An 11,005-nucleotide genomic window follows, 5' to 3' on the forward strand; every position below is an offset into this window, starting at 1 on the left:
AGTTAAAAATTAATTCAATATACAAAAATATGACAAAACATGAGTATGAAAACATAGTATGTGTCGCCTATATTGTGGTATTTGAACAAAATCATACACAACTCAAAAAAAAAAAATATTATAAATTGAATGAAATTGTTATTAAGTCAAGTCCATTTTCATGATTGTGTTAATAGAATTCGAAAAAATAAAAAATTGTTTGTCTATATTTTTTTTTTTTGAAAAAAAAAACAAACTTCTTTCCTTCTTTTAAATGAACTTCATTCAATTTGTATTCTTAACAGTTAAAAATATTCTAATCGTTGTTGGAACACGTGATAAAAATGCAAATATTAAGTGCTTAAATTGTTTTGGTATAACGTAAACATTGTTCGATTGTTTGACTATGTGTACCTTTATATAAATTTACACTTGTTTAGAATGGACACTAGTCTTAGGTTGCCTTGATTAGTGACTGTCCATTTATAAGGTTCTTAAAATAATTTGGGGTTTAGTATAGAACGGTGGAACAACAATAGTTCAAAATATATGTGTTAACATGTCGAACTTGGCTGCAGTCTCAGAAGATAGGAAGTTGTATTATTTTTATTTGTTTTAGTGCTTTTCGATGTACAATATTTTTTTTTTGAGTCTGGTGCGAATATGATTACATCGGAAGGTTTCCAGCACTTGAGCTGGTCATATGTACATAATGGCCCATTTCAGAGGCACAGATTTTCGATTATAGCCCGCACATTTGTAACGATCGTCGAATCGAAAGTTTAGAAACTAAATCGGTGCAGTATATATAACATATTTTCTTTTAAACTTCTTTTCGAAGCTTGGACTTTACAGGACGGATTTTCAAAAATTTTTTGGAACAAATATTTAAGGATGGAACAAATATTTAAGGAAGATTATACGCCGTATGACTACTTTTGAGTTTCCCACTTGCATGTTTAAAATGTAAGACCAACATGCATGGCTAACTTCCATAACAAAATTACATGCTCAGAGAATTATATGGTGATTGGACTAATAGTATATAAAGTGCATAATGTATACTTTTAATAAATATACGAAGATTGAGTTCTGGGTGTTTAGATATTTGAACAGCTTATCTTTAGATATTTGAGCAAGTCATCAAGCATGAACTACCCTAGTTTTTATTTTAACTAAAAAAACTAATAAATTCAATACGAACCATAGGTATCCCAAAGTTGGAATAATTAACTTTAAATTTATAACATTATTTTTCATTTCATTTTTTCATGTTGCAGCATAAAATGATCAGAATGAGTCACTCTGAGTGTATATTGGATTTCATATTTCAATAAAACACATTAAAATAGAAATGCATCTACTCTCTATAAATATTGTATTCAAAAGAGTATTTTACTCATATTTTGTATTTTATAGTTTGTTAGAAAAAGACTTAGTAATATTGATTTTTAAAATTGAAAATTAATATTCCATCTGCAATTTGAAAATTTTAATTGAAATACAATTACTCTTTTCTTTATTTAGTTCTTTTCTCTTTTTTTTTTGTTTTTGATTTTGTTAATTCTCAATTTTCATATTCTCTTTCTTCTGTATACAATAAGTTAGTATAGTAATTGTGTTTAATATTTCGAAGAGTAAAATTGAAAAATGAATTTATCAATTTATTATATAGGGGGAGCAAGTGTGGTAATTTAAAAAAATTTTTGTCAAAAATATAATAAAATGTAATAAATTTTTTAGTTTGCTTTAATTATTACACTGTCAGATGAATGTTTTGTCAAATTCTATGTACACACATATATGAATTTAGAATTTAAAATTTTTGCAATGTAATGTAGTATATACTATCAAAGCATTTGAATATGTGTAAAAAGGCAGGACTGTATATTTTATTTTTAGGATTCATAAATTATTCCATTGAAGAATTTATCAAAATAATCATGCACAATGCAAATTCCAATGACTGAAAATATTTTTATATGATTTAAAAATAGTCGAGAATATTTTATTGTAATTTGAGTGTTGAATATTAAAAATTAAAGTAAATACGAGAGGTTTAAATTGAAGAATGCAGAAAATTGAAATCTACATACATATTGCCAGTAAGACAAAGCCGCCTAAGTCAATTTTTTTAAAAAACTGAGGTAATGCTATATTTGAGTCGTTCGTGTTAAAAACTATAATCCAGAATTTTTTTTTTCGATTTTGATGAATTTAAGGTGGTCAAATAACCGTGAGAAAAAAAGCGCACATTAAAAAATTTAATTAAACTGTTTTTTTTATAAAAAACGTTATATGATTTCGAAAATTTGGTTTTTTTCAAAAACATTTTGATAATACCATATAACTGGCTCTGTTACCCTAAAAATATTAACGTTAATGCTCTAAATTTGATTTCTGTTCGGATTAGATAGGGTAATTAGCAACACTAATTTTGATTTAGAAATTTTTGCCTGATTTTCACAGATTATGCTAGGATATATTTAAAAAAATTTGATTGGAAAATTCGAAAATTTTGCACTAAATTCTATTCAATTTTATGATATTTAATTTCAATTAATACTTTCATTCAATATTTTTTTTTTGATTTGTTTAGGAAAGGTGTGAAAACGCGCATTAAATGCTTAAAATTGAATAAGTTTCTTCTCACTATACTTGTATATAATGTTTAAATGTAATTTATTCTTACCTATATTCAGAAAAGTAAAAGTATAAGTAAAGTAATTTAGTAGACGTGTCCATACTTTCAAATATAATTAAAAAATTTTCTATTCATTAATTTGTATAGCAACATACCACTGATCGTTGTATTAGAACCGGAAATGTTTAAATTCTTTTACAAGTACGGTAATAAATGCAGTAAAACTTAATATTTTTAACTAAAATTCTAATATTCTATAAGGGAATTGATTGTAAATTATTATATTTATGATTTATTATAGGTTTCATAAAAGTTATTCAATGAATTTGCACGTCACGAATATCAATTTATGTACTAAGACGGGTACAAAAGAATGTAAGTCAAAAAAATGAATTTTTCAGTAGATAGAAAAAAATTGAATTTTATTTTATATTTTAGGTGTGGCAATGTTTTTTTTTCACTGAAGATGGTATGTGTTAGATCTATGTTCCGTTTATTGAATTATTACGGTTTCAACAAAAAGATAAAGATTTCTACTCGCTCATTATTAAATTATACCTCGAAGTTACAGTTACAGTTGTTGTTCTATATTTGAAACTAAGTAACCGGTAAAGTATAATAAGATCGTCAGCAGTGGTAATTATTTTAAATCATCATCATCCTCTTTTGGTTCTACAGCTCCGAGGGAGCCTTGACCTCATTCACAATTTTCCGACAAACCTCATGGTTCTGGGCAGCTGCTCTCCAGTCATGGACCCCAATTCTTCTACAATCATTCTCTATACCATAGAGAATCATTCATTAGACGCTGCCTCTTGCCCTTGTGTTGTATGGTCTTGCGTCTAGAATTCTTTTCTGCACTCGATGCTCTGGCATTCGAGATACGTGTCGTGCCCATCTTAGTCTGTGTCCTTTAATATATTTGACGATATTTTTGCCATCAATTAGTTCTTCTAGCTCTCGATTTGATCTTATTTCATATTCCCCATTTTCATTTAATTTTGGACCAAATATTTTTCGGAGCAGTTTTCTCACAAATATTTTTAAGTTTTTCTTGTCACTTGTTGTCATGGTCCATGTTTCGCAGCTATATGTTAGTATAGGTTGAATTAACCTCATTCTAATTTTTATTGACCTGTCTATTAGCCTGGATTGGAGAAGCCGCTTGTATTTATAATAGCATTTTTGTGCCGCTTGAATTCTCTCATTAATTGCTATGTGCATATCACTTTTGTTATTTATTAAGGCACCCAGGTATGTAAAATTTCTTACACCTTCAAAGTTGTAATTGTTATTGGTTATGTTTTGAGGGTACCTTTTTGCATCATTTTGTGTCATTAGCATGTATTTCGTCTTTGACTCATTGATTATCAGACCCACCGAAGCAGTTCTTCTCTCTAACATTAAAAACATTTCTTTCATTTCATTACAAGAGCCGGCCACAACTGCAATATCATCTGCATACGCACAAACCATTGCCGATCTTATAAATATGTATCCACCTCGATCTAGCTCATATTGCATAATGCAGCATGATGTTAAAAATAGTGGTTGATAAGGCATCACCTTGTCTGACTCCCGTTTCTATTTTGAATTCGTTCGTTAATTTGTTTTTTACAGCTACTTTACATTTAGTCTCACTTACTGTTAGTTTAACCATATTTATCAATTTATTTCCAATTCCCAACCTTCTAAAAACTGGTTCTGTCATTAATTATTTAAAAATTTCCCATTAATTATTTTAAATATTCTCCATTATTTTCTTAAAAAAAGTGAATATAAAAATGCATATTTAGGGTATTTAATTTACCGTTAAATTATGATTTACAAATATTTAATTAATAACTTAATAATTTGTATAGTATTAGCATAAAAAATTCCGGAAAATAATAAAAGTTCCGCAATATTAAAATAATTTTTATTGTATTTTTAATAGTCATTATTAACAATCAAAAAATTATTGTGTAATGTCAGTAATTCTTACAATTTTTAATGATAATAATTGTACATCTTAATTAATAACAAAATTATCTCCATTTTCAACTGATTTCCAATAATTTCATTTTCTTTATAAAAAAAATATTGCATTGCAAGTTCATCTAAAATAAAGTGCAGTTTCCTATTTCCTTTGTCAATTTATACATTAATAATTTAATATTTTAATTTTAGTGTTATCAGCTCTACAATAATAATAAATTAATTATAATGATTAATTAAAAAAAAAATTATTGACTTTGTAATCATTTTGTATTTCTTGTAAAATAGTAAAAGATGGTGTACTTTAAATAATTTTTTATTTGAAAGAGAAATAGTGTGTGTATATTTAAAAAACATTATAGATAAAGAACTGGCTTATATGCAAATATTGTTAATGTAGGATATAATAAAAAAGTTCAATAAAATGAATTGGTCATAATGGATATTTAATAATAGATTTAGGTGGTTTTGTGAATGGCACATTTCTTAATATTCCTCGAATTATATATAATGTAGAATCATATGTTAGCGACTCTTTTGAAATTCATCGTATGTCTGTCGATCTTTTGCAGTTTTGACTTTCAAGTCAAACCATAAGTTTTCAAATACCATGATTTCCAACTAGGCTCTTTAATTTACATGTAATCCGTTTTCAAGTTTTTGCCAAATTTGATTTGTCTTCAAAGTAAAATTTTTGCAATTTCGGAGGGACTGCTAAAATTCATCAAGTATATTTTAATTTCTATATTCATTTTATAATAATATTTTTGTATTTTATTTCATTAAAATAGAAAATGAAAGTTATTTGTAATAATTGATTCCATATATATTTTTGCAAGTGTTACATGAATGATGTTAAAAATTTCACGTTATGTAAATACAAAAAACCTAGGTTATACATAAAAATGTGTTAAAGATCTCTTGCAAAATTGTTTGCAGCAAATAGTTTGCAATATCTATCTGTTGTAATTTGTAGGTGTCGAATGTGAAATGTATGATTTGCATTGTATACATAGTCTATTTGTACAAAAAAGAAGTAAAAAAGAAAAGCCATTTATGAAATATGCTAAAAAGTTATTATTTCACTTTTGTTGACATTTTTATTATAGCATTGTAATAATGATAAAATAAAAGAAAAATGACCGTATCTTTCATATTTTTTTTTGTCAAATTTTATTAACATTTTATAAAATAAATTTTTCTGTTTGTCGGTAGTAATATTTCAGTTTCGAAAACATTTCCTGGGGAGCCTTTCAATTGTAATATAAAAATGCAAAAAATTTTTAAAATTGAGATTTATTAAAAATTAAAAAAGAAAAAATTTAGCAAAATTATTATTAAAAAATTTTCATTTTTATAGGAAATTTTATGAAAACGATAATAAATAAAAAGAGGAAATAAAATTTTTATGAAAAATTTTGAATATTTATAATGAGAAAAGTAAGCGTCATCAGTTTGTATGAAATTCATTTATGATCGGAATATTTTTTATTTGAATTTCGCTGTTTGTGCAATAGATCACTATGATGATTTTAAAAAAAATTTTAAATTTTGAATTCAAATCTTGCTGTAATTTATTCCCCAAAACTAAATGGTACTGTAAATTGCTACATAAGAGAGACTCCAACATCTGCAATGGAAGTAATTCTATATACTTGCCTCCATTGAACTTGAAAATTACTCCACAAATAAAGATAGATTTTTAAAATAAGCTTACTGATTTAGTTGACTAGAACGGCTGCCGTTTGGGAAGGTATCCAGTCATAGTGGAAAATGTGACAGAAATGTGTTAATTAAGAGTAATCGGGGTCGAGCCACCGCCAAGAATAGCATTCAGAAATCATTGCGTACAGTATTTTTACTCAGTGTATAAGTTGCCGGGTAGAGTCTTTGGTATTAGATGTATACTTAACATTGTCTATTAGGCAGGAATATTTATATATATGCATTTACACAAATCTGTGTAGGAAAAACGTTAATAAAATTAGCACCAATTTTGCTGACTGTTAGATGTTGATCAGGATATATGACTCACTCATACTTAGATAGGAGAAAATTATCCGTGCACGTCAGCATATGTGGTAATGAGGAATAGGCCCGCATTTTATTGACACCCTTTTTGTTCTAGAATATATAGAGAAAATGTTCGGGCGCCAGTCCATTTATGATTAAATACCGAACAGAAGAGAGCCGATTTGATTAATAATAAATAATTAAGGTAGTCTATTAAATGAAATTCTTTGAAAAAACTTTTTTATAAAACGAATCAGAAAAAATTTTCTCTTTGAAAATAAAATGATGGTTTTTATTATGCAAAATAAATGTTAAATTAAATTAGCAGAAAATTTTATTTCTGGGAAATGTAATTTAATAAAACTCAAATATAATTGTGTAAAATTATTATAATAAATGTTCGTGATTGAAATGCATTCATTGCGCACTTTTGTGTAGGTAAAAAATTTTTATTTTAATTAATATATTAAAAATTTTTTCATTATAAATTTTAAAATCTTTCAATTTTAACGTTATAGTTTAAATTTGATATTTTTTTAATATTTATTAAATGAATACATGCTTTTCGAAAATAAAGCGTAAATGTATGCATATGAATAACAATAATAATAACAATAATTATAATAATATCGTCTAACAATACGAACAATAATAACAACAATAATTACAGTAATAATAATAGTGATACTGCATGCAATATGGTTGTGAATGGTAGTAGTATTGGGAATGTCAATGTTTCAAATTCTGATCCTATAACTAATACTATAATTACGTCAGCTAATAACTTGAATGACTTGAAGACCTATAGAATACACATGATAAGCAAATACAGTGAGTACCTGCAAAAGACAAGACTGGCTTTACATAATTATATGAAACCCCTAGGTAAATGATAATTCAACGAAATAACTTAGATTTAGATTTTGATATTAGTTATAGTGGTAATTGTGGCTTAAATTGTAGTAGTGTTTTTTTTTGAGTTTTCCTCTAACACTAATTTGTTTTTTATAATACATCAAAACATAAGAAGCCTAAGACAAAACTTTGATTTGTTGCTAGTTCATTTAGAAACATTTATTAACAAGCCGGACTTTATTTTTGTCTCTGAAATTTGGGTTTTTGAGAACGAATTAGTGGAGTATAATATTCCTAATTATACATTTTTTGCTAATACTAACGAGACGTATGCTGCTGGTGGTGTGGGTAGTGGGTGTATTTGTAAAAAATTGTTATTTGAATGCAGATGTTACATATTATACTTTTGCATCTGCTGATATTTTGAAAATTGATTGTAAAATTAAGGATATTTCGTTTTCTCTTATTTGTGTGTATAGATTACATAGTTGTTCAGTTAATATATTTCTTAATGAGTTCAAAAATTTGCTATATAACATAAATTCTTCTAATTTAATAATTGTTGGTGACTTTAATCTAGATTCTCTATCTAATTCTAAAAATGTTGACTATTATCTTTTAATTCTAGCCGAAAATGGTCTTTTTCCTTTTATTAATGAACCGACTAGGATTAGTTCTGGGTCTTGCCTAGATCATATTCATGGTCGTTTCGATACTGTTCCTTTGCAGTCGTGTGAAAAGGGAGTTTTTAATTTTGAAATTACAGATCATTGTATGACTGGACTTCTTATTAAATCGTTAATAGTTGAAAAAAAAAGAAAATACTCCTGTTACTGCTACAATTTCAAAAATAGATTATAATAGATGCAACATATGATACAATAGATGAACAATATGCTAATTTTTGAATTTTGGGATGATGTTTATAATGAACAAAATGCTAGTACAGCATATAATAAATTCATTGGAATTTTAAGCAGTTATATTTTCCAATGTACTTTTAGTTATAGTCCTCGTGCGAAAAATAAAAAGTTAAAACCGTGGATGAATCATATTTTGTTGAGAAAAGTAAAATTAAAGAACAAATTATGTATCAAATTATATAAACATCCATCTAATTCTAGGTTAAAAAGTCGTTACAAAAAGCTGAGCAAATTAATAAAAAATGAAATTTCTGAATGCCGTGAAAGATTTTATCGCAATGAATTCGTTAAATGTAATGGTGATATAAAGAGCGAGTGGAGACTAGTTAATAACTTGTTCAATAAGAACTCGAAAAATAGTAAGAAAATAGAAATTATACAAAAAATGGACAGTCTATAACAGATGAGTTTCTAATTGCAAATGAGTTCAATAATCATTTTTTCTCGGTTGCTATAAAGTTGTCTTCTGATTTAGGTTCTGACTTTGAATATGATATCACGGAGGTAAACAGTGTTCGTAATAGCTTCTTTTTTGATAGTTTCTCGGTACCTGAACTTCTCCAAATTATTCGGTCTTTAAAAAACTCATATTCTGCTGGGTTTGATAATATCTCCAATAAATTATTGAAGGAAATTTCATTTAATATTGTCGATGTTCTGGTGTATATTTTCAACTTTTGTGTGCTTTCAGGATTATTTTCCGACCAGCTAAAATCTGCAGTTGTTATTCCACTGTTCAAAAAAGGGGTGGAGTCAGACGTAAACAACTATAGACCTATTTCCTTGCTTCCTACGATTTCAAAAATTTTCGAAAAGGCAATGAAAGCTTGAACATTGAAGTATTTAAATGAATTGGAATTTTTTAATTTTAAACAATTTGGCTTCAAAAAAGGCGTATCAACTGAAGATGCTTTATTAAATTTTTATTCGCAAATAAATTCAGGTCTGGACAAAAAACTAAATTATGCAGGTCTATTTGTTGATGTTACTAAAGCTTTTGACATGGTGAATCATAAAATTCTTTTGAATAAATTATTTGCGCTAGGTTTTCGTGGTGTTATATTGGATTGGTTTAAATCTTACTTAGAATACAGGACTCAAAGAGTCAAAATTGGTAGCAAATTCAGTAGTGTTCAATATGTTAGTTTGGGAGTTCCCCAGGGATCTGTTTTGGGACCAATATTATTTCTTATATATATAAATTCACTTTTTGATTTGGAATTTCAAGGTAATTTAACAGTTTTTGCTGATGATCTTGCAATTTCCTATTCGTGCAACAGTCCACTCAATCTAACGTGTGCAATCAATAAAGATCTTATTAAGATATTGGTTCTTCCGACATAAGCTAATTGTTAGTGATAAAACAAAACTAATGTTTTTTAATCTTATGCAAAAGGAACTTTCTGATATTAATCTTGTTTTTCATTCTTCTGGTTGCAAAAGTGTTTTTATGGATAGTGATAATAACCATAATGTTAACATTGTACATTCTGGCTGCTGTAACTCCTCTTGCTTTATAGTAGAAGAAGTCAATCAACTCAAATACTTAGGTGTGTTTATTGATAGTATGTTGAATTGGTCAGCGCACACAAATGCTATTAAGTCTTATTTGCGCTCTACTTTGCGTTATTTTTATCGCTTAAACAAAATTTGTTCGCAGAAAACCCTCTTGTAAAGTAAAATTTAAGTAATAATTCAGAGAATAAAGTATAATAAATAAAAATAAATAAAAATAAAAATAAAAAATAAATTAAATCAAATTGTTTAGCTTAAACAAAACAAATTAAAGGACATATTTAGCTTAAATAATATTTGTGTACAACGTAATATGCGATGTGTATAACAAAATATCTACAATAACGTACTATTGAGAATGCATTGTTATAAAAGTTTTAAGGTATCAAAAGAATTTCTTGAGTAATATTTAAATTAAATGGTTTCATCTTAAAAATTATACAAAAAATAAAGAAATTTTTCTATTGAAAATTAAGTTTTGTAATAAAATAAAAGTTATAAAATTTTGATATTAAAGAAAATTTTCATATTATTTAGTTCTCTGATCATTTTCATTTAATTGTAGTTTTAGTTAAAATTGCATTTGAAAGAATTAAGTTTAATGTTTGATTAGAAAATGTAATTACTTTACTTTAATAAGTTAGTAACGTTATTCTCTTCATTATTTGAATCAATAGTGTTGGCAGGAATTTTACTAGATATACTAAAGAATAACGATATATAGGTACATAATGTATACATATATATGTTTGTGTTATTTTACAGAATGAGTCTACAGATTATATCAAATGTTTTCTATTGGCGTATAATATTACATTCGAATTGTGCATCTAAATGGATGTATTAACCCGTGCTTTTCATAGTCACGGCTGATGATCATATCATACTGTTAAATTAAAACTCTCTAGTTATATCGAGATTCCAAAACACTCGGAATCAAAATTGTATATTAAGAAACTTTCAATGGAATTACATTATACAGGCATGATATATTTATATACAAATTGTTGTATTTAAAAATAATTTCTCGAATAATAAATTAAATAATTATTATTCATTCCTTAATTAAATATTAATTACTTGACTTATTTAATATTTA

Source organism: Condylostylus longicornis, unplaced genomic scaffold (genome assembly GCF_029603195.1).
Source record: "Condylostylus longicornis isolate FDR11 unplaced genomic scaffold, ASM2960319v2 ptg000031l, whole genome shotgun sequence".
In the NCBI taxonomy this organism is placed as follows: domain Eukaryota; kingdom Metazoa; phylum Arthropoda; class Insecta; order Diptera; family Dolichopodidae; genus Condylostylus; species Condylostylus longicornis.